Here is a 27,509-nt window from a genome sequence, read left to right on the forward strand (position 1 = left end):
CCCTGACGCACTCCTCTCCCAAAGCGAAGGGGTGCCGTCAAGGACCCGTTAACTTTGACTGGACACTCTGGGGCGGCGTATAAAAGTCGGACCCGGGCCACGAAATGCGGCTGGAGTCCGAAAGCGCGCAGAGTCCCGAAAAGGTATTCGTGATCCACCCTGTCGAACGCCTTCTCCTGATCGAGGGAGAGAAAGGCGGCCGACTGACCAGTCCTCTGGGAAAGATGGATCAGGTCCCTGACCAGGTGGATGTTGTCCTGGATGGACCGGCCCGGGACCGTGTAGGACTGGTCGGGGTGGATCATGTGGGCCAGCACGGAGCCCAGGCGGGTAGACATAGCCCGGGCAAAGATCTTATAATCCGTGCTGAGGAGGGAGACCGGACGCCAGTTTTTAAGCAGGCGGAGATCGCCCCTCTTCGGCAGCAGGACGATGACCGCCCTGCGCCACGAGAGGGGCATCTCCCCGGTCACCAGGCTTTCCCCCAGGACCCGTGCGTAATCGTCCCCCAGGACATCCCAGAACGCCCTGAGGAACTTCACGGTCAACCCATCCAGCCCTGGGGATTTGCCCCTTGAGAGCTGGTGGAGGGCGCCAGTCAGCTCCACCAACGTGAGCGGAGCCTCCAATCCTTCGGCGCCCTCTGGGCTGACCTGCGGCAGGTCCTCCCACAAAACTCTGCGCGCATACTCGCTGGACGGATCCGGAGAGAACAACGCACTATAATAAGTTTGGACCAGGAGGCCCATTCCCTCCGGATCCGTGATGGAGGATCCGTCGTCGGCCAGCAGCTCGACGAGCTGCTTACGGACCCCCCGCCATTTTTCCAGCGAGTAGAAGAAGGGTGAGGCGCGGTCCAAATCTTCCAGGATCTGGATCCTCGACCTCACGTACGCGCCTTGGGACCCTATGAGCTGCAGGTCCCTCAGCGCGCCCTTCTTCTCTTTGTACGCCTGCCACAGGGCCGGGTCCACGACGGCATTACCGAGGCGGGACTCCAAGTCGAGCACCTCCCTCTCAAGGCGCCCGATCTCGGCTTCCCGCCTCTTGGTCGACCCCTTCGTGTACTCCTGACAGAAGACGCGGATGTGAGTCTTGCCCACATCCCACCATAGCTTCAAGGAGGGGAAGCCCCCCTGCTTCCTTCTCCAGTCGGTCCAGAATCGACAGAACGAGTCCCGAAATCGCTTGTCCTCCAGCAGCCGGTTGTTAAAGTGCCAGTACGCGGACCTCGCCCGCCTGCGGAGCGGAGTAAACTCCGCCCACACCAGGTGGTCCGAGCACAGCACCAGCCGCATGGAGGCCGCCGAGACGCGGGAGATGTACGCCTGCGAAATGTAGAGGCGGTCGATTCGGGACCCTCCTCCTCCAGACCTCCACGTGAAGGCGCTGGAGTCGGGATGGAGATTCTGCCAGACGTCCACCAAGTTAAGGGAGCTGATCAGTCCCCTCAACTTCTCCACCGACGCTTGGCCGCGCTGGGGACCGGAGCGATCCCCCACCTCGAGGGTGCAGTTAAAATCCCCCCTGAGGATGATGCACTCGCCGCTATCGATGGAGCTCAAGAGAGCAGACACTTCTTCAAAGAAGTGAGCTTGCAATGTGCCGGGCCTGGGCGCGTACACGTTCACAAAGTGGAGCGGCACGCTACCCAGGCGAACGGCGAGGTGGAGCAAGCGGCCCGGCACTAGCTCCTTGACCCCCAAGATCTCCGGTTGAAAAGTCGGGGCCAACAAGATAGCCACCCCACTAGAAATAGGGGTGAGGTGACCCATGTAGACCCCACCCTGCCACTCCAGGAGCCAGGTGGCTTCGTCTCCCGGAACGGTGTGGGTTTCCTGCAGAAAGCTCACCGCGTATCTCTCTTCCCTAAGGACTGAGAAATTGTGAAATCTGCGGTGAGACCCCCTGCTGCCGTTGATGTTGAGGCTGGCTATGGTTATCTTCATGTCAAAGGTACTTAAAACCCGTCACCAACACCTCACTGTGAGGAGGGAGTGGAAGTGCACCTGGCCCTCCACTCCCCCAGCAACTCATTGAGGAACACATTAAAACGGCGCCTCTCAACCAGTTTCACGCCTGCGCGCTTGCCCGCTATCTTAAGGGCAGTACGGACGGACTGGATGATCAGCGCCAGATTCGACCAACGGTCGAGGGCCAGCTGAACCTTATTGCGGCAGCCCCTGCAAACCGCGAGGAAATCCCGGAGTTCCGCCGTGGGGATGAGAGGAGATTCGGTGGGAGGCACGAGGGACTCCACCACCTCACTGGCGATGGAATCAAGATCATCCTCCGTGCCCCGCACCGAATCCCCATCCTCCTCCGGGTCGTCACAGCCAGTGGCCGACACATCCACCACACACGGTGGGGCGGACATCCCGGCCGCGCCAGCTGGTTCTGCCTCCGTCACGATCCCACCCCCAGGATCGATGGCGGAGGAGTCCTCTCTGGGTTTTCCTGTGAAACTGGAGCCTGTGGGCGCCAGCAGTTCAGGACCCCCCTCCACCTCCGTCCCCAGGCCAATGAGTGGTCCAGGGGAGACAGAAGTTCCCGACTCCGGAAATCCAGCCGGAGCCGAGACCGGAGGCGGAGAGAGGAGGCCATCTCCCGCTCCGCCAGCACCCACAGGTCCAGCAGATGGGGCAGCATTCTCTGTTATAACCGGGTCGGGTGTCTCCTGGTTGGTGGTGGACTCCGGCTGGGAGGGCCGACCCTCTGGGGCCTCGCCCTCCCCTTCACTCAGGGCACCCGACCCAGTAGCAGTGGCAGAATGGGTGGCGTCCTCAGGCTCCCCCACCACAAGCAGGACCCCACTTACTCTTTCAGTAGGGGCCTCATGTAGCGGGGCCTTCCCCTCCCCTCCATCCTGAGGAATAGGGAGCTCCTCCCCGGACTTTGTAGCCTTGGTGGTGGCGGTAGGGGAAACCTGGGGACCCGAAACAGGAGACAGCTCCCCTCCAACAGATGGGCCCTGCGCCTCAGGGCCCTGTGTTATTTCTGTGGAGGGGTGCCTTCTTCTCTTTCTCCCACTAGGGCGCAGAGGCTCAGAGACCTCCATGTCATCAGAGGCCTCCGCACCCTCCTTTTTAGTCACCCTGGGCCTGAGCCCAGCCCTGGGACAGGTGGATTCCATGAGAACGGGCTTTGGGCTGAGCTCAGACTCGGGTTGTTTCAATGTGTCCAGGGGACGCGCCTCTTGATGTTTCTTTTGCCTCCGTGTCTTCTTTCCACTCGGACGGGCACTCCCCTCCCCGCTGGAGGCTGTGAAAACCACAGCCTCCGGAACCGACTGAGCGGTGTCTGTTGGATGTGTGGGGGGAGTGTGAGGAGGTGCTGTGGAACGAAACAGCTGAGGTGGAGCTGGCGGCCGGGAGATTGGGGCAGTTCTTACGAACATGCCCCACCCCCTTGCAGACGTGGCACCGCGCCCCGTCCGAGGTCCAAAAGACGCGGTAGGCCGTCCCCTGGAACTCCACATTAAATTGGCCATCCGTGTCCTCCTCCCGCGCCAGCTGCATAAATAACTGGCGGCGGAAGGAGTAGACATGTTGGAGGCTGTGTTCCCGCAGACCAAGCCGGACTGGGGTGATCCCCGACCTCACCTCCCACAGATGGTGCAGGTGGGGGAGGAGGAGCTCACTGGGAATGAAGGGTGGGATGTTGGACAACATTATCCGATGCGCAGTGGCCCCCAGAGGGTCCACTGGCAGGAAGGTCCCCCCCACAGTGAGCCCTTTACTCAGGGCCAGGGACACCGCCCGCTCGGTCTTCAAAAAGAACACAGCCTTCCCATACATCTTTGAGGCCGCAACAATGGCCGAGGGGCCGACAACCTTGGCCATTGCCTTTACGCAGGCCTCAATAGACATGTTGGGGTGGGGATAGTTCTTCACCCCATGGCTGGATGTTAGCAATTTAAAGAGTGACGGGGCCACGTGGGCAGCCACAGAAGCTGCAGCTGCATCGGGAGTAGAGGGCCCCGCCACCGGTGATGAAGGGCTTGCCATGGGTCTAAGAGCTAAACCCACCCCAAATTGTGGGCTTGTACACCAAATATCAGCGATTCACTGAAAATATTGAATATGTATTAAAAACAAGCAAACAAACAACAGGTTAGTGGAGAGGCTGAGGTAATAGAGGAGAGGCAAAGGCAGGCTGGAAGGGATGACTTGCTTTCTGGAGGTGGTGCACACAGTACACTTAAAACAGTCTTTGAACTTGGTCTTGTGGTTGGGGGAGTCGTCTTCACCTGGGTCAGCTGAAGCTGCCCAGGCACTATCTATCCCCTTCCGTCTGTTTAGCTGGGCAGCTTCAGCTGACCCAGGCTTGGCAATTGGGGTGGGGAGGGAGCTTCCCTGTGTGCTTTTGCAGCAGCACAGACTCCTGTTGAATTGGCAGCCCCACCCCTTGTTGTTCCAGCCACTTGTTCCTCCCCCAACAGTCCAAAGTAAATTACTGGTGTTCAGCACCCACCTCCAGACAAAGCCTTGTTTCCAAAAAATGTCTCTTTCTTCTCTTTAATGGAGATTGTTGTTGAAGTTTCACCTCTGCTTAGTTGTAGCTGCTCTCCCTTGCTCAGCGCAGCTCCTCTCTCCACCTCTGCAACCTCCAACTGTCAGCTGAGACTCGTTGCCGCAATTAGCAGTCATCCCCAGTTTTTTTTTTCTTTTTTTTTCTTTCTAACCCCGTACTGTACCTGTCCTGGGAGTGTTTGATGGGGACAGTGTAGAGGGGAGCTTTACTCTGTATCTAACCCCCGTACTGTACCTGTCCTGGGGAGTGTTTGATGGGGACTGTGTAGAGGGAGCTTTACTCTGTATCTAACCCCCGTGCTGTACCTGTCCTGGGGAGTGTTTGATGGGGACTGTGTAGAGGGGAGCTTTACTCTGTATCTAACACCCGTACTGTACCTGTCCTGGGGAGTGTTTGATGGGGACTGTGTAGAGGGGAGCTTTACTCTGTATCTAACACCCGTACTGTACCTGTCCTGGGGAGTGTTTGATGGGGACAGTGTAGAGGGAGCTTTACTCTGTATCTAACCCCGGTACTGTACCTGTCCTGGGGAGTGTTTGATGGGGACAGTGTAGAGGGAGCTTTACTCTGTATCGAACCCCGTACTGTACCTGTCCTGGGGAGTGTTTGATGGGGACTGTGTAGAGGGAGCTTTACTCTGTATCTAACCCCGGTACTGTACCTGTCCTGGGGAGTGTTTGATGGGGACAGTGTAGAGGGAGCTTTACTCTGTATCTAACCCCGTACTGTACCTGTCCTGGGGAGTGTTTGATGGGGACAGTGTAGAGGGAGCTTTACTCTGTATCTAACACCCGTACTGTACCTGTCCTGTGGAGTGTTTGATGGGACAATGTAGAGGGAGCTTTACTCTGTATCTAACCCCCGTACTGTACCTGTCCTGGGGAGTGTTTGATGGGGACTGTGTAGAGGGGAGCTTTACTCTGTATCTAACCCCCGTACTGTACCTGTCCTGGGGAGTGTTTGATGGGGACAGTGTAGAGGGAGCTTTACTCTGTATCGAACCCCGTACTGTACCTGTCCTGGGGAGTGTTTGATGGGGACTGTGTAGAGGGGAGCTTTACTCTGTATCTAACACCCGTACTGTACCTGTCCTGGGGAGTGTTTGATGGGGGACAGTGTAGAGGGAGCTTTACTCTGTATCTAACACCCGTACTGTACCTGTCCTGGGGAGTGTTTGATGGGGGACAGTGTAGAGGGAGCTTTACTCTGTATCTAACCCCCGTGCTGTACCTGTCCTGGGGAGTGTTTGATGGGGACTGTGTAGAGGGGAGCTTTACTCTGTATCTAACACCCGTACTGTACCTGTCCTGGGGAGTGTTTGATGGGGACTGTGTAGAGGGGAGCTTTACTCTGTATCTAACACCCGTACTGTACCTGTCCTGGGGAGTGTTTGATGGGGGACAGTGTAGAGGGAGCTTTACTCTGTATCTAACCCCGTACTGTACCTGTCCTGGGGAGTGTTTGATGGGGACAGTGTAGAGGGAGCTTTACTCTGTATCTAACCCCGGTACTGTACCTGTCCTGGGGAGTGTTTGATGGGGACAGTGTAGAGGGAGCTTTACTCTGTATCTAACCCCCGTGCTGTACCTGTCCTGGGGAGTGTTTTATGGGGACAGTGCAGAGGGAGCTTTACTCTGTATCTAACCCCCGTACTGTACCTGTCCTGGGAGTGTTTGATGGGGACAGTGTAGAGGGAGCTTTACTCTGTATCTAACCCCCGTACTGTACCTGTCCTGGGGAGTGTTTGATGGGGACAGTGTAGAGGGAGCTTTACTCTGTATCTAACCCCCCGTGCTGTACCTGTCCTGGGGAGTGTTTGATGGGGACAGTGTAGAGGGAGCTTTACTCTGTATCTAACCCCCGTACTGTACCTGTCCTGGGGAGTGTTTGATGGGGACAGTGTAGAGGGAGCTCCCACGTGCTGAATGACCTGATTAGCGGTTGCAGTGATATTGTCCGGGGATAAATGTCGATTCCAGGACACGGGAGAGAACAGGGTCTCCGGTGTAATAAAGGCTGGGCAGTCCTGTGTCGACTTACAGGTTGGGCTGCAGTTAACGAAGCTCACTTCTCATTCCAGGAAGGCGCTGTTTTCCCCCACACACACACCACCCCCCCCCCCCACCCCCACCCCCCCCCACCCCCGGAGGTGCGTTCGACGTCGCTCGTCCAGGAGGAAAAGCGGGAGAAGTCGTGGCGTTTCCCGGCGAAACAGCCTGCGCTCCGCCTGACACCGCACTTCCTGCAGGTAAGGGTCCACCGCTAATTGTTACAATGTGTTTTCCACCATGTTTCTTAATGACGTGTATGAATGAATAGAGCATTGCGTGAGCAGTCTTGTGGTTGACGGATGGTTATGTGAGAAAGAATCTTGCATTTCTGCAGCGCCTTTCGCAACCTGAGGATGTCCCTCCCGAAGCGCGACCCACCCTACGAAAGCCGTTTGAGGTGTTGTCACTGCTGTAATGTAGGAGATGCAGCAGCCAGCTTGCAGAAGCAAAAATGAGGACATGACTGTTTGTTTGTGAGTGATGTTAGTTGAGAGATAAATATTGCCCCAGAGCAGTGAACTCCCCCACCGCCCTCCTGACCTGCTCACGCCCTCCCCTTCCAGTCGTGGCTGTGCGATCTTTTACATCCACTTGAGAGAGCGGTGAGTCTCGGGTTAAATATCTCATCGAAAGGAAGCACCTCCAACTTCGCAGCACTCCCTCATTAATGCCTCTCCGACAGTGCAGCACTCCCTCAGTACTGACCCTCCGACAGCGCGGCGCTCCCTCAGTACTGACCCTCCGACAGTGTGGCCCTCCCTCAGTACTGACCCTCCGTCAGTGCAGCACTCCCTCAGTACTGACCCTCCGACAGTGCGGCACTCCCTCAGTACTGACCCTCCGACAGTGCGGCACTCCCTCAGTACTGACCCTCCGACAGTGCGGCGCTCCCTCAGTACTGACCCTCCGACAGTGTGGTCCTCCCTCAGTACTGACCCTCCGTCAGTGCGGCGCTCCCTCAGTACTGACCCTCCGACAGTGTGGCACTCCCTCAGTACTGACCCTCCGACAGTGCGCCGCTCACTCAGTACTGACCCTCCGTCAGTGCGGCACTCCCTCAGTACTGACCCTCCGACAGTGCGGCGCTCCCTCAGTACTGACCCTCCGACAGTGCGGTCCTCCCTCAGTACTGACCCTCCGTCAGTGCGGCGCTCCCTCAGTACTGACCCTCCGACAGTGTGGCACTCCCTCAGTACTGACCCTCCGACAGTGCGCCGCTCACTCAGTACTGACCCTCCCACAGTGCGGCACTCCCTCAGCACTGACCCTCCGTCAGTGCGGCGCTCCCTCAGTACTGACCCTCCGTCATTGCGGCGCTCCCTCAGTACTGACCCTCCGACAGTGCGGCGCTCCCTCAGCACTGACCCTCCGTCAGTGCGGCGCTCCCTCAGTACTGACCCTCCGTCAGTGCGGCGCTCCCTCAGTACTGATCCTCCCACAGTGCGGCGCTCCCTCAGTACTGACCCTCCGACAGTGCGGCGCTCCCTCAGTACTGACCCTCCGACAGTGCGGCGCTCCCTCAGTACTGACCCTCTGACAGTGCGGCGCTCCCTCAGTACTGACCCTCCGACAGTGAGGCACTCCCTCAGTACTGACCCTCCGACAGTGTGGCCCTCCCTCAGTACTGACCCTCCGACAGTGTGGCCCTCCCTCAGTACTGACCCTCCGACAGTGTGGCCCTCCCTCAGTACTGACCCTCCGACTGTGTGGCCCTCCCTCAGTACTGACCCTCCGACAGTGCGGCGCTTCCTCAGTACTGACCCTCCCACAGTGCGGCACTCCCTCAGCACTGACCCTCCGTCAGTGCGGCGCTCCCTCAGTACTGACCCTCCGACAGTGTGGCACTCCCTCAGTACTGACCCTCCGACAGTGCGCCGCTCACTCAGTACTGACCCTCCGTCAGTGCGGCGCTCCCTCAGTACTGACCCTCCCACAGTGCGGCACTCCCTCAGCACTGACCCTCCGACAGTGCGGCGCTCCCTCAGTACTAACCCTCTGACAGTGCGGCTCTCCCTCAGTACTGACCCTCCGACAGTGCGGCGCTCCCTCAGTACTGACCCTCCGACAGTGCGGCGCTCCCTCAGTACTGACCCTCCGACAGTGCGGCGCTCCCTCAGTACTGACCCTCCGACAGTGCGGCGCTCCCTCAGTACTGACCCTCCGACAGTGCAGCACTCCCTCAGTACTGACCCTCCGACAGTGCGGCACTCCCTCAGTATTGACCCTCCGACAGTGCAGCACTCCCTCAGTACTGACCCTCCGACAGTGCGGCGCTCCCTCAGTACTGACCCTCCGACAGTGCGGCGCTCCCTCAGTACTGACCCTCCGTCAGTGTGGCGCTCCCTCAGTACTGACCCTCCGACAGTGCGGAGCTCCCTCAGTACTGACCCTCCGACAGTGCGGAGCTCCCTCAGTACTGACCCTCCGACAGTGACGCGCTCCGTCAGTACTGACCCTCCGACAGTGCGGCGCTCCCTCAGTACTGACCCTCCGACAGTGCGGCGCTCCCTCAGTACTGACCCTCCGACAGTGCGGCGCTCCCTCTGTACTGGACTTGAAGTGTCAGCTTGATTTCTATGCTCGAGTCTCAGGAGCAGGGCACCGTGAGGGGTTACTGTACTCTTCACCGTGCTGGCTGTTGTACAGGCGATGGGTTATTGTAAGTGTTGTACAAACGAGGGGTTACTGTACTGTCCGCCCTGCTGGGTGTTTTACAGGCGAGGGGTTATTGTACTGTAATGAAGATAAAAAATGCTGGAAATACTCTGCAGATCTGGCAGCATTTGTGGAGAGAGAAGCAGAGTTAACGTTTCAGGTCAGTGACCCTTCAGAACTGGCATTTTTAGAAATGTAAGAGGTTATTTTTTTATTTATTTAGAGATACAGCACTGAAACAGGCCCTTCGGCCCACCAAGTCTGTGCCGACCATCAACCACCCATTTATACTAATCCTACATTAATCTCATATTCCTACCACATCCCCACCTTCCCTCAATTCCCCTACCACCTACCTATACTAGGGGCAATTTATAATGGCCAATTTACCTGTCAACCTGCAAGTCTTTGGCATAAGCAAGTAAAGCGGGGGTGGGGCAAGAGATAACAAAGGAGAAGCTGTAGATAGGACAAGGTCACAGAATAGCTGACCAGAAGGTCATGGAGCAAAGGCAAACAATATGTCAATGGTGAGTTGAAAGTCACAAAGCATTAGTACAGATAGGGTGTTAATGGACTGAAAATTGAACAGTTGCAAGTACAAACATGAAAAAAAAAACAGTGAGTAAGCAAACTGAACAAACTAAGATGAAATAAAATAAAATAAATACACAAAAATATAAAAAAAGGAAAAAGGAAAAAAACTAAAAATAAAAGTAAAATGCAGGGCCCGTCATTTTCTGAAATTATTGAATTCAATGTTCAGTCTGGCAGGCTGTAGTGTGCCTAATCGGTAAATGAGATGCTGTTCCTCGAGCTTGCGTTGATGTTCACTGGAACACTGCAGCAATCCCAGGACAGAGATGTGAGCATGAGAGCAGGGGGGAGTGTTGAAATGGCAAGCAACCGGAACCTTGGGGTCCTGCTTGCGGACTGAGCGGAGGTGTTCCGCAAAACGGTCACCCAGTCTGCGTTTGGTCTCCCCAATGTTGAGGAGACCACATTGTGAGCAGCGGATACAGTATACTACATTGAAAGAAGTACAAGTAAATCGCTGCTTCACCTGAAAGGAGTGTTTGGGGCCTGGGATAGTGAGGACAGAGAGGAGGTAAATGGGCAGGTATTACACCTCCTGCGATTGCAGGGGAAGGTGCCCTGGGACGGGGACGAGGTGGTGGGGGTAATGGAGGAGTGGACCAGGGTGTCGCGGAGGGACCGATCCCTTCGGAATGCTGACATGGGGAAGGGAGGGGAAGATGTGTTTGGTAGTGGCATCACGCTGGAGGTGGCGGAAATGGCGGAGGATGATCCTTTGGATATGGAGGCTGATGGGGTGGAAAGCGAGGACAAGGGAAACCCTGTTGCGGTTCTGGGAGGGAGGGGAAGGGGTGAGGGTAGTGGTGCAGGAAATGGGCGGACACGGTTGAGGGCCCTGTCAACCACCGTGGGGGGGAATCCTCGGTTGAGGAAAAAGGAACACATATCAGAAGAGCTGTTGTGGAAGGTAGCATCATCAGAGCAGATGTGTCGGAGATGGAGAAACTGGGATAATGGAATGGAGTCCTTACAGGAGGTAGGGTGTGAAGAAGTGTAGTCAAGGTAGCTGTGGGAGTCAGTGGGTTTATAATGGATATTAGTAGACAGCCTATCACCAGAGATAGAGACAGTAGTCGAGGAAGGGAAGGGAAGTTTCGGAGATGGACCATGTAAAGGTGAGAGAAGGGTGGAAATTAGAAGCAAAGTTGATAAAGTTTTCCAGTTTGTGATGGGAGCAGGAAACGACACCGATACAGTCATCAATGTACCGGAAAAAGAGTTGGGGGAGGGGGCCTGAGTAGGACTGGAACAAGAAATGTTTGACATATCCAACAAAAAGACAGGCATAACTAGGGCCCATGCGGGTACCCATAGCAACACCTTTTACTTGGAGGAAGTAAGTGGAGATTGAAGGAGATGTTGTTCAATGTGAGAACAAGTTCAGCCAAGTGGAGGAGGGTGGTGGTGGATGGGGACTGGTTGGGCCTCTGCTCAAGGAAGAAGTAGAGATCCCTAAAACTGTCCTGGTGGGGGATGGAGGTGTAGAGAGATTGGACGTTCGTAGTGTACTGTACACCGTGCTGGATGCTGTACAAGCAAGGGGTTATTGTACTGTACACTGTGAAGAGTGTTGCACAGGCGAGGGGTTATTGTACTGTACACTGTGCTGGCTGTTGTACAAGCAAGGGGTTATTGTACTGTACACTGTGCTGGATGTTGTACAAGCAAGGGGTTATTGTACTGCACACCGTGCTGGATGTTGTACAGGCGAGGGGTTATTGTACTGTACACTGTGATGAGTGTTGTACAAGCAAGGGGTTATTGTACTGTACACCGTGCTGGATGTTGTACAAGCAAGGGGTTATTGTACTGTACACCGTGCTGGATGTTGTAGAGGCGAGGGGTTATTTTACTGTACACTGTGATGAGTGTTGTACAGGCGAGGGGTTATTTTATTGCACACCGTGCTGGATGTTGTACAGGCGAGGGGTTATTGTACTGTACACTGTGATGAGTGTTGTACAGGTGAGGGGTTATTGTTCTGTACGTGGTGCTGAGTAGAGTACAGGCGTGGGGTTATTGTACTGTACATGGTGCAGAGTAGAGTATGGGGAGGGGTTATTGTACTGTACATGGTGCTGGGTAGACACAGGCGAGGGGTTGTTGTACTTTACATGGTGCTGCGCAGAGTACAGGCGAGGGGTTATTCTACTGTACATGGTGCTGAGTAGAGTACGGGTGAGGGGTTATTGTACTGTACATGGTTCTGAGTAGAGAACAGGCGAGGGGTTATTCTACTGTACATGGTGCTGAGTAGAGTACAGGCGAGGGGTTATTGTACTGCACATAGAGCTGAGAAGAGTACAGGCGAGGGGTTATTGTACTGTACATGGTGCTGAGTAGAGTACGGGGAGGGGTTATTTTAATGTACATGGTGCTGAGAAGAGTACAGGTGAGGGGTTATTGTACTGTACATGGTGCTGAGTAGAGTACAGGCGAGGGGTTATTGTACTGTACATGGTGCAGAGTAGAGTACAGGCGAGGGGTTATTGTACTGTACATGGTGCTGAGTAGATTACAGGCGAGGGGTTATTGTACTGGACATGGTGCTGGATAGAGTATGGGGAGGGGTTATTGTACTGTACATGGTGCTGAGTAGATTACAGGCGAGGGGTTGTTGTACTGTATATGGTGCAGGGTAGATTACAGGTGAGGGATTTTTGTACTGTGCATGGTTCTGAGTAGAGTACAGGTGAGGGGTTATTCTACTGTACATGGTGCTGAGTAGAGTACAGGCGAGGGGTTATTGTACTGCACATTGAGCTGAGAAGAGTACAGGCGAGGGGTTATTGTACTGTACATGGTGCTGAGTAGAGTATGGGGAGGGGTTATTGTAATGTACATGGTGCTGAGAAGAGTACAGGTGAGGGGTTATTGTACTGTACATGGTGCTGAGAAGAGTACAGGCGAGGGGTTATTGTACTGTACATGGTGCTGAGTAGAGTATGGGGAGGGGTTATTGTACTGTACATGGTGCTGAGAAGAGTACAGGCGAGGGGTTATTGTACTGTACATGGTGCTGAGTAGAGTACAGGCGAGGGGTTATTGTACTGTACATGGTGCTGAGAAGAGTACAGGTGAGGGGTTATTGTTCTGTACATGGTGCTGAGTAGAGTCCAGGCGAGGTGTTATTGCACTGTACATGGTGCGGAGTAGAGTACAGGTGAGGGATTATTGTACTGTACATGGTGCTGAGTAGAGTCCAGGCGAGGTGTTATTGCACTGTACATGGTGCGGAGTAGAGTACAGGCGAGGGGTTATTGTACTGTACATGGTGCTGAGTAGATTACAGGCGAGGGGTTATTGTACTGTACATGGTGCGGAGTAGAGTACAGGCGAGGGGTTATTGTACTGTACCTGGTGCTGAGTAGATTACAGGTGAGGGGTTATTGTACTGTACATGGTGCTGAGTAGAGTATAGGCGAGGGGTTATTGTACAGTACATGGTGCAGAGTAGAGTACAGGCAAGGGGTTATTGTACTGTACATGGTGCAGCGTAGAGTACGGGGAGGGGTTATTGTACTGTACATGGTGCAGAGTAGAGTACGGGGAGGGGTTATTGTACTGTACGTGGTGCAGCGTAGAGTACAGGGAGGGGTTATTGTACTGTACATGGTGCAGAGTAGAATACGGGGAGGGGTTATTGTACTGTACATGGTGTTGTGTAGAGTACGGGGAGGGGTTATTGTACTGTACATGGTGCTGGGTAGAGTACGGGGAGGGGTTATTGTACTGTACATGGTGCAGAGTAGAGTACAGGCGAGTGGTTATTGTACTGCACATGGTGCTGATTAGAGTACAGGCGAGGGGTTATTGTACTGTACATGGTGCAGAGTAGAGTACAGGCCAGGGGTTATTGTACTGTACATGGTGCTGAGTAGATTACAGGCGAGGGGTTATTGTACTGTACATGGTGCTGAGTAGAGTACAGGCGAGGGGTTTTTGTACTGTTCATGGTGCTGAGTAGAGTACAGGTGAGGGGTTATTCTACTGTATCTGGTGCAGAGTAGATTACAGGTGAGGGGTTATTCTACTGTATATGGTGCTGAGTAGAGTACAGGCAAGGGGTTATTGTACTGTACATGGTGCCGAGTAGAGTACATGCGAGGGGTTTTTGTACTGTACATGGTGCTGGGGAGAGTACGGGGAGGGGTTATTGTTCTGTACATGGTGCTGGGTAGAGTTCGGGGAGGGGTTATTGTACTGTACATGGTGCTGGGTAGAGTTCGGGGAGGGGTTATTGTACTGTACATGGTGCTGGGTAGAGTACGGGGAGGGGTTATTGTACTGTACATGGTGCTGAGTAGAGTACAGGCGAGGCGTTATTGTACTGTACATGGTGCTGAGTAGATTACAGGCGAGGGGTTATTGTACTGTACATGGTGCAGAGTAGAGTACAGGCGAGGGGTTATTGTACTGTGCATGGTGCTGAGTAGATTACAGGCGAGGGGTTATTGTACTGTACATGGTGCTGAGTAGAGTACAGGCGAGGGGTTTTTGTACTGTTCATGGTGCTGAGTAGAGTACAGGCGAGGGGTTATTCTACTGTATCTGGTGCAGAGTAGATTACAGGTGAGGGGTTATTATACTGTACATGGTGCTGAGTAGAGTACAGGCAAGGGGTTATTGTACTGTACATGGTGCAGAGTAGAGTACAGGCCAGGGGTTATTGTACTGTACATGGTGCTGAGTAGATTACAGGCGAGGGGTTATTGTACTGTACATGGTGCTGAGTAGAGTATGGGGAGGGGTTATTGTAATGTACATGGTGCTGAGAAGAGTACAGGTGAGGGGTTATTGTACTGTACATGGTGCTGAGAAGAGTACAGGCGAGGGGTTATTGTACTGTACATGGTGCTGAGTAGAGTATGGGGAGGGGTTATTGTACTGTACATGGTGCTGAGAAGAGTACAGGCGAGGGGTTATTGTACTGTACATGGTGCTGAGTAGAGTACAGGCGAGGGGTTATTGTACTGTACATGGTGCTGAGAAGAGTACAGGTGAGGGGTTATTGTTCTGTACATGGTGCTGAGTAGAGTCCAGGCGAGGTGTTATTGCACTGTACATGGTGCGGAGTAGAGTACAGGTGAGGGATTATTGTACTGTACATGGTGCTGAGTAGAGTCCAGGCGAGGTGTTATTGCACTGTACATGGTGCGGAGTAGAGTACAGGCGAGGGGTTATTGTACTGTACATGGTGCTGAGTAGATTACAGGCGAGGGGTTATTGTACTGTACATGGTGCGGAGTAGAGTACAGGCGAGGGGTTATTGTACTGTACCTGGTGCTGAGTAGATTACAGGTGAGGGGTTATTGTACTGTACATGGTGCTGAGTAGAGTATAGGCGAGGGGTTATTGTACAGTACATGGTGCAGAGTAGAGTACAGGCAAGGGGTTATTGTACTGTACATGGTGCAGCGTAGAGTACGGGGAGGGGTTATTGTACTGTACATGGTGCAGAGTAGAGTACGGGGAGGGGTTATTGTACTGTACATGGTGCAGAGTAGAGTACGGGGAGGGGTTATTGTACTGTACGTGGTGCAGCGTAGAGTACAGGGAGGGGTTATTGTACTGTACATGGTGCTGGGTAGAGTACGGGGAGGGGTTATTGTACAGTACATGGTGCTGAGTAGATTATAGGCGAGCGGTTATTCTACTGTACATGGTGCTGAGTAGATTATAGGAGAGGGGTTATTGTACTGTGCATGGTGCTGGGTAGAGTACGGTGAGGGGTTATTGTACTGTACATGGTGCTGAGTAGAGTACGGGGAGGGGTTATTGTACTGTACATGGTGTTGTGTAGAGTACGGGGAGGGGTTATTGTACTGTACATGGTGTTGTGTAGAGTACGGGGAGGGGTTATTGTACTGTACATGGTGCTGGGTAGAGTACGGGGAGGGGTTATTGTACTGTACATGGTGCAGAGTAGAGTACAGGCGAGGGGTTATTGTACTGTACATGGTGCTGAGTAGAGTACAGGCGAGGGGTTTTTGTACTGTACATGGTGCTGGGTAGAGTACGGGGAGGGGTTATTGTACTGTACATGGTGCAGAGTAGAGTACAGGCGAGGGGTTATTGTACTGTACGTGGTGCTGAGTAGATTACAGGCGAGGGGTTATTGTACTGTACATGGTGCAGAGTAGAGTACAGGCGAGTGGTTATTGTACTGCACATGGTGCTGATTAGAGTACAGGCGAGGGGTTATTGTACTGTACATGGTGCAGAGTAGAGTACAGGCCAGGGGTTATTGTACTGTACATGGTGCTGAGTAGATTACAGGCGAGGGGTTATTGTACTGTACATGGTGCTGAGTAGAGTACAGGCGAGGGGTTTTTGTACTGTTCATGGTGCTGAGTAGAGTACAGGCGAGGGGTTATTCTACTGTATCTGGTGCAGAGTAGATTACAGGTGAGGGGTTATTCTACTGTATATGGTGCTGAGTAGAGTACAGGCAAGGGGTTATTGTACTGTACATGGTGCCGAGTAGAGTACATGCGAGGGGTTTTTGTACTGTACATGGTGCTGGGGAGAGTACGGGGAGGGGTTATTGTTCTGTACATGGTGCTGGGTAGAGTTCGGGGAGGGGTTATTGTACTGTACATGGTGCTGGGTAGAGTTCGGGGAGGGGTTATTGTACTGTACATGGTGCTGGGTAGAGTACGGGGAGGGGTTATTGTACTGTACATGGTGCTGAGTAAAGTACAGGCGAGGCGTTATTGTACTGTACATGGTGCTGGGTAGAGTACGGGGAGGGGTTATTGTACTGTACATGGTGCTGGGTAGAGTTCGGGGAGGGGTTATTGTACTGTACATGGTGCTGGGTAGAGTACGGGGAGGGGTTATTGTACTGTACATGGTGCTGAGTAGAGTACAGGCGAGGGGTTTTTGTACTGTACATGGTGCAGAGTAGAGTACGGGGAGGGGTTATTGTACTGTACGTGGTGCAGCGTAGAGTACAGGGAGGGGTTATTGTACTGTACATGGTGCAGAGTAGAGTACGGGGAGGGGTTATTGTACTGTACATGGTGCAGAGTAGAGTACGGGTAGGGGTTATTGTACTGTACATGGTGCAGAGTAGAGTACAGGCGAGTGGTTATTGTACTGCACATGGTGCTGATTAGAGTACAGGCGAGGGGTTATTGTACTGTGCATGGTGCTGAGTAGATTACAGGCGAGGGGTTATTGTACTGTACATGGTGCTGAGTAGAGTACAGGCGAGGGGTTTTTGTACTGTTCATGGTGCTGAGTAGAGTACAGGCGAGGGGTTATTCTACTGTATCTGGTGCAGAGTAGATTACAGGTGAGGGGTTATTATACTGTACATTGTGCTGAGTAGAGTACAGGCAAGGGGTTATTGTACTGTACATGGTGCAGAGTAGATTACAGGCGAGGGGTTATTGTACTGTACATGGTGCTGAGTAGAGTACAGGCGAGGGGTTTTTGTACTGTTCATGGTGCTGAGTAGAGTACAGGCGAGGGGTTATTCTACTGTATCTAGTGCAGAGTAGATTACAGGTGAGGGGTTATTATACTGTACATGGTGCTGAGTAGATTGCAGCTGAGGGGTTATTGTACTGTACATGGTGCTGGGTAGAGTACAGGTGAGGGGTTTTTGTACTGTACATGGTGCAGAGTAGAGTACATGCGAGGGGTTTTTGTACTGTACATGGTGCAGAGTAGAGTACATGCGAGGGGTTTTTGTACTGTACATGGTGCAGAGTAGAGTACATGCGAGGGGTTTTTGTACTGTACATGGTGCAGAGTAGAGTACATGCGAGGGGTTTTTGTACTGTACATGGTGCCGAGTAGAGTACATGCGAGGGGTTTTTATACTGTACATGCTGCTGGGTAGAGTACGGGGAGGGGTTATTGTACTGTACATGGTGCTGAGTAGAGTACAGGCGAGGGGTTTTTGTACTGTACATGGTGCAGAGTAGAGTACGGGGAGGGGTTATTGTACTGCACATTGAGCTGAGAAGAGTACAGGTGAGGTGTTATTGCACTGTACATGGTGCGGAGTAGAGTACAGGTGAGGGATTATTGTACTGTACATGGTGCTGAGTAGATTACAGGCGAGGGGTTATTGTACTGTACATGGTGCGGAGTAGAGTACAGGCGAGGGGTTATTGTACTGTACCTGGTGCTGAGTAGATTACAGGTGAGGGGTTATTGTACTGTACATGGTGCAGAGGAGAGTACAGGCGAGGGGTTATTGTACAGTACATGGTGCAGAGTAGAGTACAGGGAGGGGTTATTGTACTGTACATGGTGCTGAGTAGAGTACGGGGAGGGGTTATTGTACTGTACATGGTGCAGAGTAGAGTACGGGGAGGGGTTATTGTTCTGTACATGGTGTTGGGTAGAGTACGGGGAGGGGTTATTGTACTGTACATGGTGTTGGGTAGAGTATGGGGAGGGGTTATTGTACTGTACATGGTGCAGCGTAGAGTACAGGGAGGGGTTATTGTACTGTACATGGTGCAGAGTAGAGTACGGGGAGGGGTTATTGTACTGTACATGGTGCAGAGTAGAGTACAGGCGAGGGGTTATTGTACTGTACATGGTGCTGAGTAGAGTACAGGCCAGGGGTTATTGTACTGTCCATGGTGCTGGGTAGAGACAGGGGAGTGGTTATTATACTGTACATGGTGCAGAGTTGAATACAGGCGAGTGGTTATTGTACTGCACATGGTGCTGAGTAGAGTACAGGCGAGGGGTTATTGTACAGTACATAGTGCTTTTTTAGAGTACAGGGAGGGGTTATTGTACTGTACATGGTGCTGGGTAGAGTACATGCGAGGGGTTATTGTACTGTACATGGTGCAGTGTAGTGTACGGGGAGGGGTTATTGTCCAGTACATGGTGCTGGGTAGAGTACAGGCGAGGGGTTATTGTACTGTACCTGGTGCTGGCTAGAGTACAGGCGAGTGGTTATTGTACTGTACATGGTGCTGAGTAGAGTACAGGCGGGGGGTTATTGTACTGTACATGGTGCTGAGTAGAGTACAGGCGAGAGGTTATTGTACTGTACGTGGTGCTGAGTAGATTACAGGCGAGGGGTTATTGTACTGTACATGGTGCTGAGTAGAGTACAGGCGAGAGGTTATTGTACTGTACGTGGTGCTGAGTAGATTACAGGCGAGGGGTTATTGTACAGTACATGGTGCTGGGTAGAGTACGGGGAGGGGTTATTGTACTGTACATGGTGTTGGGTAGAGTACGGGGAGGGGTTATTGTACTGTACATGGTGCAGCGTAGAGTACAGGGAGGGGTTATTGTACTGTACATGGTGCAGAGTAGAGTACGGGGAGGGGTTATTGTACTGTACATGGTGCAGAGTAGAGTACAGGCGAGGGGTTATTGTACTGTACATGGTGCTGAGTAGAGTACAGGCCAGGGGTTATTGTACTGTCCATGGTGCTGGGTAGAGACAGGGGAGTGGTTATTATACTGTACATGGTGCAGAGTTGAATACAGGCGAGTGGTTATTGTACTGCACATGGTGCTGAGTAGAGTACAGGCGAGGGGTTATTGTACAGTACATAGTGCTTTTTTAGAGTACAGGGAGGGGTTATTGTACTGTACATGGTGCTGGGTAGAGTACATGCGAGGGGTTATTGTACTGTACATGGTGCAGTGTAGTGTACGGGGAGGGGTTATTGTCCAGTACATGGTGCTGGGTAGAGTACAGGCGAGGGGTTATTGTACTGTACCTGGTGCTGGCTAGAGTACAGGCGAGTGGTTATTGTACTGTACATGGTGCTGAGTAGAGTACAGGCGGGGGGTTATTGTACTGTACATGGTGCTGAGTAGAGTACAGGCGAGAGGTTATTGTACTGTACGTGGTGCTGAGTAGATTACAGGCGAGGGGTTATTGTACTGTACATGGTGCTGAGTAGATTACAGGCGAGGGGTTATTGTACTGTACATGGTGCTGAGTAGAGTACAGGCGAGGGGTTATTGTACTGTACATGGTGCTGAGTAGAGTACAGGCGGGGGGTTATTGTACTGTACATGGTGTGAGTAGAGTACAGGCGAGAGGTTATTGTACTGTACGTGGTGCTGAGTAGATTACAGGCGAGGGGTTATTGTACTGTACATGGTGCTGAGTAGATTACAGGCGAGGGGTTATTGTACTGTACATGGTGCTGAGTAGAGTACAGGCGAGGGGTTATTGTACTGTACATGGTGCTGAGTAGATTACAGGCGAGGGGTTATTGTACTGTACATGGTGCTGAGTAGATTACAGGCGAGGGGTTATTGTACTGTACAAGGTGCAGAGTAGAGTACAGGCGAGGGGTTTTTGTACTGTTCATGGTGCTGAGTAGAGTACAGGCGAGGGGTTTTTGTACTGTTCATGGTGCTGAGTAGATTACAGGGAGGGGTTATTGTACTGTACATGGTGCTGGCTAGAGTACAGGCGAGTGGTTATTGTACTGTACATGGTGCTGAGTAGAGTACAGGCGGGGGGTTATTGTACTGTACATGGTGCTGAGTAGAGTACAGACGAGAGGTTATTGTACTGTACGTGGTGCTGAGTAGATTACAGGCGAGGGGTTATTGTACTGTACATGGTGCTGAGTAGATTACAGGCGAGGGGTTATTGTACTGTACATGGTGCTGAGTAGAGTACAGGCGAGGGGTTATTGTACTGTACATGGTGCTGAGTAGAGTACAGGCGGGGGGTTATTGTACTGTACATGGTGTGAGTAGAGTACAGGCGAGAGGTTATTGTACTGTACGTGGTGCTGAGTAGATTACAGGCGAGGGGTTATTGTACTGTACATGGTGCTGAGTAGATTACAGGCGAGGGGTTATTGTACTGTACATGGTGCTGAGTAGAGTACAGGCGAGGGGTTATTGTACTGTACATGGTGCTGAGTAGATTACAGGCGAGGGGTTATTGTACTGTACATGGTGCTGAGTAGATTACAGGCGAGGGGTTATTGTACTGTACAAGGTGCAGAGTAGAGTACAGGCGAGGGGTTTTTGTACTGTTCATGGTGCTGAGTAGAGTACAGGCGAGGGGTTTTTGTACTGTTCATGGTGCTGAGTAGATTACAGGGAGGGGTTATTGTACTGTACATGGTGCTGAGTAGATTACAGGTCAGGGGTTATTGTATTGTACATGGTGCAGAGTAGAGTTCAGCTGAGGTGTTATTGTACTGTACATGGTGCTGAGTAGAGTATGGGGAGGGGTTATTGTACTGTACATGGTGCTGAGTAGATTATAGGCGAGGGGATATCGTACTGTGCATGGTGCTGAGTAGAGTACGGGGAGGGGTTATTGTACTGTGCATGGTGCAGAGGAGAGTACAGGCGAGGGGTTATTGTACTGTACATGGTGCTGAGTAGAGTACGGGGAGGGGTTTTTGTACTGTTCATGGTGCAGCGTAGATTACAGGTCAGGGGTTATTGTACTGTACATGGTGCTGGGTAGATTACAGTGGAGGGGTTATTGTACTGTACATGGTGCTGAGTAGATTACAGGCGAGGGGTTATTGTTCTGTACATGGTGCTGAGTAGAGTTCAGGTGAGGGGTTATTGTACTGTACGTGGTGCTGGGTTGAGTACAGGTGAGGGGTTATTGTACTGAACATGGTGCTGTGTAGATTACAGGCGAGGGGTTATTGTACTGTACATTGTGCAGAGTAGAATATAGGCGAGGGTTTATTCAACTGTACATAATGCTGGGTAGATTATAGGCGAGGCGTTATTGTACTGTACATGGTGCAGAGTAGAGTACGGGGAGGGGTTATTGTACTGTACATGGTGCAGCGTAGAGTACAGGGAGGGGTTATTGTACTGTACATGGTGCTGGGTAGAGTACGGGGAGGGGTTATTGTACTGTTCATGGTGCTGAGTAGATTACAGGCGAGGGGTTTTTGTACTGTACATTGTGCTGGGTCGAGTACGGGGAGGGGTTATTGTACTGTTCATGGTGCTGAGTAGATTACAGGCGAGGGGTTATTGTACTGTACATGGTGCCGAGTAAAGTACAGGCGAGGGGTTTTTGTACTGTACATGGTGCAGAGTAGAGTACGGGGAGGGGTTTTTGTACTGTACATGGTGCAGAGTAGAGTACGGGGAGGGGTTATTGTACTGTACAAGGTGCAGAATAGAGTACAGGGAGGGGTTATTGTACTGTACATGGTGCAGAGTAGAGTACGGGGAGGGGTTATTGTACTGTACATGGTGCAGAGTAGAGTACAGGGAGGGGTTATTGTACTGTACATGGTGCTGGGTAGAGTACCGGCGAGGGGTTATTGTACTGAACATGGTGCTGAGTAGAGTACAGGTCAGGGGTGATTGTACTGTACATGGTGCAGCGTAGCGTACAGGGAGGGGTTATTGTACAGTACATGGTGCAGAGTAGAGTACAGGCGAGCGGTTATTCTACTGTATATGGTGCTGAGTAGATTATTGGAGAGGGGTTATTGTACTGTGCATGGTGCTGGATAGAGTACGGGGAGGGGTTATTGTACTGAACATGGTGTTGGGTAGAGTACCGGCGAGGGGTTATTGTACTGTACATGGTGCAGAGTAGAGTACAGGCGAGTGGTTATTGTACTGCACATGGTGCTGAGTAGAGTACAGGCGAGGGGTTATTGTACTGTACATGGTGCAGAGTAGAGTACCGGCGAGGGGTTATTGTACTGAACATGGTGCTGAGTAGAGTACAGGTCAGGGGTGATTGTACTGTACATGGTGCTGGGTGGAGTACAGGCGAGGGGTTATTGTACTGTACATGGTGCTGGGTAGAGTACAGGTCAGGGGTTATTGTACTGTACATGGTGCTGGGTAGATTACAGGCGAGGGTTTATTCTACTGTACATCATGCTGGGTAGATTATAGGCGAGGCGTTATTGTACTGTACATGGTGCAGAGTAGAGTACGGGGAGAGGTTATTGTACTGTACATGGTGCTGGGTAGAGTACGGGGAGAGGTTATTGTACTGTACATGGTGCTGCGTAGATTACAGGCGAGGGGTTATTGTACTGTCCATGGTGCTGAGTAGATTACAGGCGAGGGGTTATTGTACTGAACATGGTGCAGAGTAGATTACAGGCGAGGGGTTATTGTACTGTACATGGTGCAGAGTAGAGTACAGGCGAGTGGTTATTGTACTGCACATGGTGCTGATTGGAGTACAGGCGAGGGGTTATTGTACTGAACATGGTGCTGAGTAGATTACAGGCGAGGGGTTATTGTACTGTACATGGTGCAGAGTAGATTACAGGCGAGTGGTTATTGTACTGCACATGGTGCTGATTAGAGTACAGGCGAGGGGTTATTGTACTGTACATCGTGCTGGGTAGAGTACAGGCGAGGGGTTATTGGCCTGTATGTTGTCGAAGATTTGGTATTTCTGTTGTCATCGCCTGTCTGCCTTTAATGGTCGGATTGTACCACTTGCCAATCTGATAGGCATTCTTCTGGAAATACTTTCAAAATAAGTGGCAGGGCTATTTTTGGAGGCACTTGGTGCTCTCTGAATTGCTCAAGGTCATGTCCAGACATTTCAGATGATGAAGAAAGTTATGTGTGAACCATGTGACAGCTCGGCCTGATGGCCCACTTTTGAGTCTTGCAGGCGTGCTTTGACATCAGTGTGTGCTGACTCATTAGTCCCCTGCCGCATGTGGACGAACCAAACCAGTTAGATCAAAAAAAGATGATTCACTTGCAAAAGTATTTTGGAATATTTCCTAGAAATAAGCAGAAGTTAGGAAAAAAAAACAGCAGCCCGTCCGTTTCTGAAAAGTCTCTTCAGCTGACTTTGAAAGTGATCCCACATTTGATTCTGAGAAGATCATTCAGACCTTTCCAGCAGTGTCACAGTGAGTCAGAGGCTCGTGGGCAGCGTTGCCTCTCGGCCGTGTGGCGATCCGAAGGTTCCTGCGCAGGTTGCGGACGGGTCAGCCCTTTCAACCGATCACGTGATGCGCATACCCTTTAGGGCTGCAGCACACTTAAACGAATCACCCGTACGCTCCAAAAAAAAATTCCGGGGAGCTCTGGTCGAGGTTTCGAGCCCCCAGTCCAGAGACTTGAGCCCCGTAATCCCAGCCTGACACGACCCCTGGTGTCAGTACTGAGGGAGCGCCGCGCCGTCGGAGGGTCAGTACTGAGGGAGCGCCGCACTGTCGGAGGGTCAATACTGAGGGAGCGCTGCACTGTCGGAGGGTCAGTACTGGGGGAGCGCCGCACTGTCGGAGGGTCAGTACTGAGGGAGTGCCGCACTGTCGGAGGGTCAGTACTGAGGGAGTGCCGCCCTGTCGGAGGGTCAGTACTGAGGGAGTGCCGCACTGTCGGAGGGTCAATACTGAGGGAGCGCTGCACTGTCGGAGGGTCAGTACTGGGGGAGCGCCGCACTGTCGGAGGGTCAGTACTGAGGGAGTGCCGCCCTGTCCGAGTGTCAGTACTGAGGGAGTGCCGCACTGTCGGAGGGTCAGTACTGAGGGAGCGCCGCCCTGTCGGAGGGTTAGTACTGAGGGAGCACCGCACTGTCGGAGGGTCAGTACTGAGGGAGCGCCGCGCCGTCGGAGGGTCAGTACTGAGGGAGTGCCGCACTGTCGGAGGGTCAGTACTGAGGAAGCGCCGCGCTGTCGGAGGGTCAGTACTGAGGGAGCGCCGCACTGTCGGAGGGTCAGTACTGAGGGAGCGCTGCACTGTCGGAGGGTCAGTACTGAGGGAGCGCCGCACTGTCGGAGGGTCAGTACTGAGGGAGTGCCGCACTGTCGGAGGGTCAGTACTGAGGAAGCGCCGCGCTGTCGGAGGGTCAGTACTGAGGGAGCGCCGCACTGTCGGAGGGTCAGTACTGAGGGAGCGCCGCACTGTCGGAGGGTCAGTACTGAGGGAGCGCCGCCCTGTCGGAGGGTCAGTACTGAGGGAGCGCCGCACTGTCGGAGGGTCAGTACTGAGGGAGAGCCGCACTGTCGGAGGGTCAGTACTGAGGGAGCGCCGCCTGTCGGAGGGTCAGTACCGAGGGAGTGTCGCACTGCCGGAGGGTCAGTACTGAGGGAGTGTCACACTGTCGGAGGGTCAGTACTGAGGGAGCGCCGCGCTGTCGGAGGGTCAGTACTGAGGGAGCGCCGCCCTGTCGGAGGGTCAGTACCGAGGGAGTGTCGCACTGTCGGAGGGTCAGTACTGAGGGAGTGTCACACTGTCGGAGGGTCAGTACTGAGGGAGCGCCGCGCTGTCGGAGGGTCAGTACTGAGGGAGCGCCGCACTGTCGGAGGGTCAGTACTGAGGGAGCGCCGCACTGTCGGAGGGTCAGTACTGAGGGAGTGCCGCACTGTCGGAGGGTCAGTACTGAGGAAGCGCCGCGCTGTCGGAGGGTCAGTACTGAGGGAGCGCCGCACTGTCGGAGGGTCAGTACTGAGGGAGCGCCGCACTGTCGGAGGGTCAGTACTGAGGGAGCGCCGCCCTGTCGGAGGGTCAGTACTGAGGGAGCGCCGCCCTGTCGGAGGGTCAGTACCGAGGGAGTGTCGCACTGCCGGAGGGTCAGTACTGAGGGAGTGTCACACTGTCGGAGGGTCAGTACTGAGGGAGCGCCGCGCTGTCGGAGGGTCAGTACTGAGGGAGCGCCGCCCTGTCGGAGGGTCAGTACCGAGGGAGTGTCGCACTGTCGGAGGGTCAGTACTGAGGGAGTGTCACACTGTCGGAGGGTCAGTACTGAGGGAGCGCCGCGCTGTCGGAGGGTCAGTACTGAGGGAGCGCCGCACTGTCGGAGGGTCAGTACTGAGGGAGCGCCGCACTGTCGGAGGGTCAGTACTGAGGGAGTGCCGCACTGTCGGAGGGACCGTCTTTCAGGAAGAGACGTTAAACCCGAGGCCCCCTCAGGTGGATGTAAAAGAGCCCACGGCCACTATCGGAAGATGAATAGGACAGCGAGGGGGTGTGGGTGGTGGGAAGTTCTCCTCAGTGTCTTGGGGCCGATATCTATCCCTCGACAAACACCCAGCTGGATTTCCAGCATTTTCTGCTTCGATTTCAAATTTCCAACATCTGCAGCGTTTTGCTTTTGTAACACTCAACCGAGAATCTTTGGCCATTATTATGCCATACTGTGGGATCTTGCTGTGTGCCAATCGGCTGCCGTGTTGTCCCGTTCGCAGCGCTGACTGCACTGACTGCGCCGCACTTCGGGATGTATTGAGGTTGTGAAAGGCGCCGGGCGAATGCAGCACCTTGCCTCCTTTGTGCCGCGGGAGGCTCTGCTCATGACAACAGGAGCTGTTGGATAGCTGACGGCTGATTGCATGATCACAGGACCCTGCAGGAAGGTTCCTGACGTGTCACTGACAGAGCTGGTGCGGGGAGGATGTGGGGGCAGAACCTGACAGCTGAGTCGAGCCGCCCACGGAAACCACAGCGCAGACGGACCACTCAGCTGACAGAGCAGAGACAGGCGACAGCGTCCCCCTGTGCTCACTGACCTACTTTCTTTCCCTGACGAGCAATGCTTCGATTTTAAAATGTTTATCATTGTTTTCAAATCAACCCCAAGGCCTCAATTCCCATCCCTATCTCTGTAACCTCCTCCAGCCCCTACAACCCTCCCTATCTCTGTAACCTCCTCCAGCCCCTACAACCCTCCCTATCTCTGTAACCTCCCCCAGCCTCTACAACCCTCCCTATCTCTGTAACCCCCTTCAGCTCCTACAACCCTCCCTATCTCTGTAACCTCCCCCAGCCCCTACAACCCTCCCTATCTCTGTAACCTCCTCCAGCCCCTACAACCGTCCCTCTCTGTAACCTCCTCCAGCCCCTACAACCCTCCCTATCTCTGTAACCTCCCCCAGCCCCTACAACCCTCCCTATCTCTGTAACCTCCCCCAGCCCCTACAACCCTCCCTATCTCTGTAACCTCCTCCAGCTCCTACAACCCTCCCTATCTCTGTAACCTCCTCTAGTTCCTACAACCCTCCCTATCTCTGTAATCTCCTCCAGCCCCTAGGACCCTCCGTATCTCTGTCACCTCCTCCAGTTGCTACAACCCTCCCTATCTCTGTAACCTGCTCCAGCCCCTTCAACCCTCCCTATCTCTGTAACCTCCTCCGGCCCCTACAACCCTCCCTATCTCTGTACCTCCTCCGGCCGCTACAACCCTCCCTATCTCTGTAACCTCCTCCAGCCCCTACAACTATCCCTCTCTGTAACCTCCTCCAGCCCCTACAACCCTCCCTATCTCAGTAATCTCCTCCAGCCCCTACAACCCTCCCTATCTCAGTAATCTCCTCCAGCCCCTACAACCGTCCCTCTCTGTAACCTCCTCCAGCCCCTACAACCCTCCCTATCTCTGTAACCTCCTCCAGCCCCTACAACCTTCCCTATCTCTGTAACCTCCTCCAGCCCCTACAACCGTCCCTATCTCTGTAACCTCCTCCAGCCTCTACAACCTTCCCTATCTCTGTAACCTCCTACAACCCTCCCTATCTCTGTAACCTCCTCCAGCCCCTACAACCCTCCCTATCTCTGTAACCTCCTCCAGCCCCTTACAACACTCCCTATCTCTGTAACCTCCTCCAGCCCCTACTACCCTCCCTATCTCTGTAACCTCCCCCAGCCCCTACAACCCTCCCTATCTCTGTAACCTCCCCCAGCCCCTACAACCCTCCCTATCTCTGTAACCTCCTCCAGCCCCTTACAACACTCCCTATCTCTGTA

The 27,509-nt window shown here is 53.3% G+C and overlaps 1 protein-coding gene across 3 annotated transcripts in view; it reads left to right on the forward strand.

The window, feature by feature from the left end:
- LOC137360028 (RAF proto-oncogene serine/threonine-protein kinase-like) overlaps positions 1–27,509 on the forward strand; it is a 197,589-nt gene that overhangs the window by 59,856 nt on the left and 110,224 nt on the right. For 2 of the 3 annotated variants that reach the window (XM_068025608.1, XM_068025607.1), the window contains exon 2: positions 6,614–6,781. The gene's annotated coding sequence lies outside the window, so the exon portion shown is untranslated. Of the gene's footprint in view, positions 1–6,613; positions 6,782–27,509 lie in introns of those variants that run through there. The other variant, XM_068025610.1, reaches the window with a different exon arrangement.

Source organism: Heterodontus francisci, unplaced genomic scaffold (genome assembly GCF_036365525.1).
Source record: "Heterodontus francisci isolate sHetFra1 unplaced genomic scaffold, sHetFra1.hap1 HAP1_SCAFFOLD_594, whole genome shotgun sequence".
Classification (NCBI taxonomy): Eukaryota; Metazoa; Chordata; class Chondrichthyes; order Heterodontiformes; family Heterodontidae; genus Heterodontus; species Heterodontus francisci.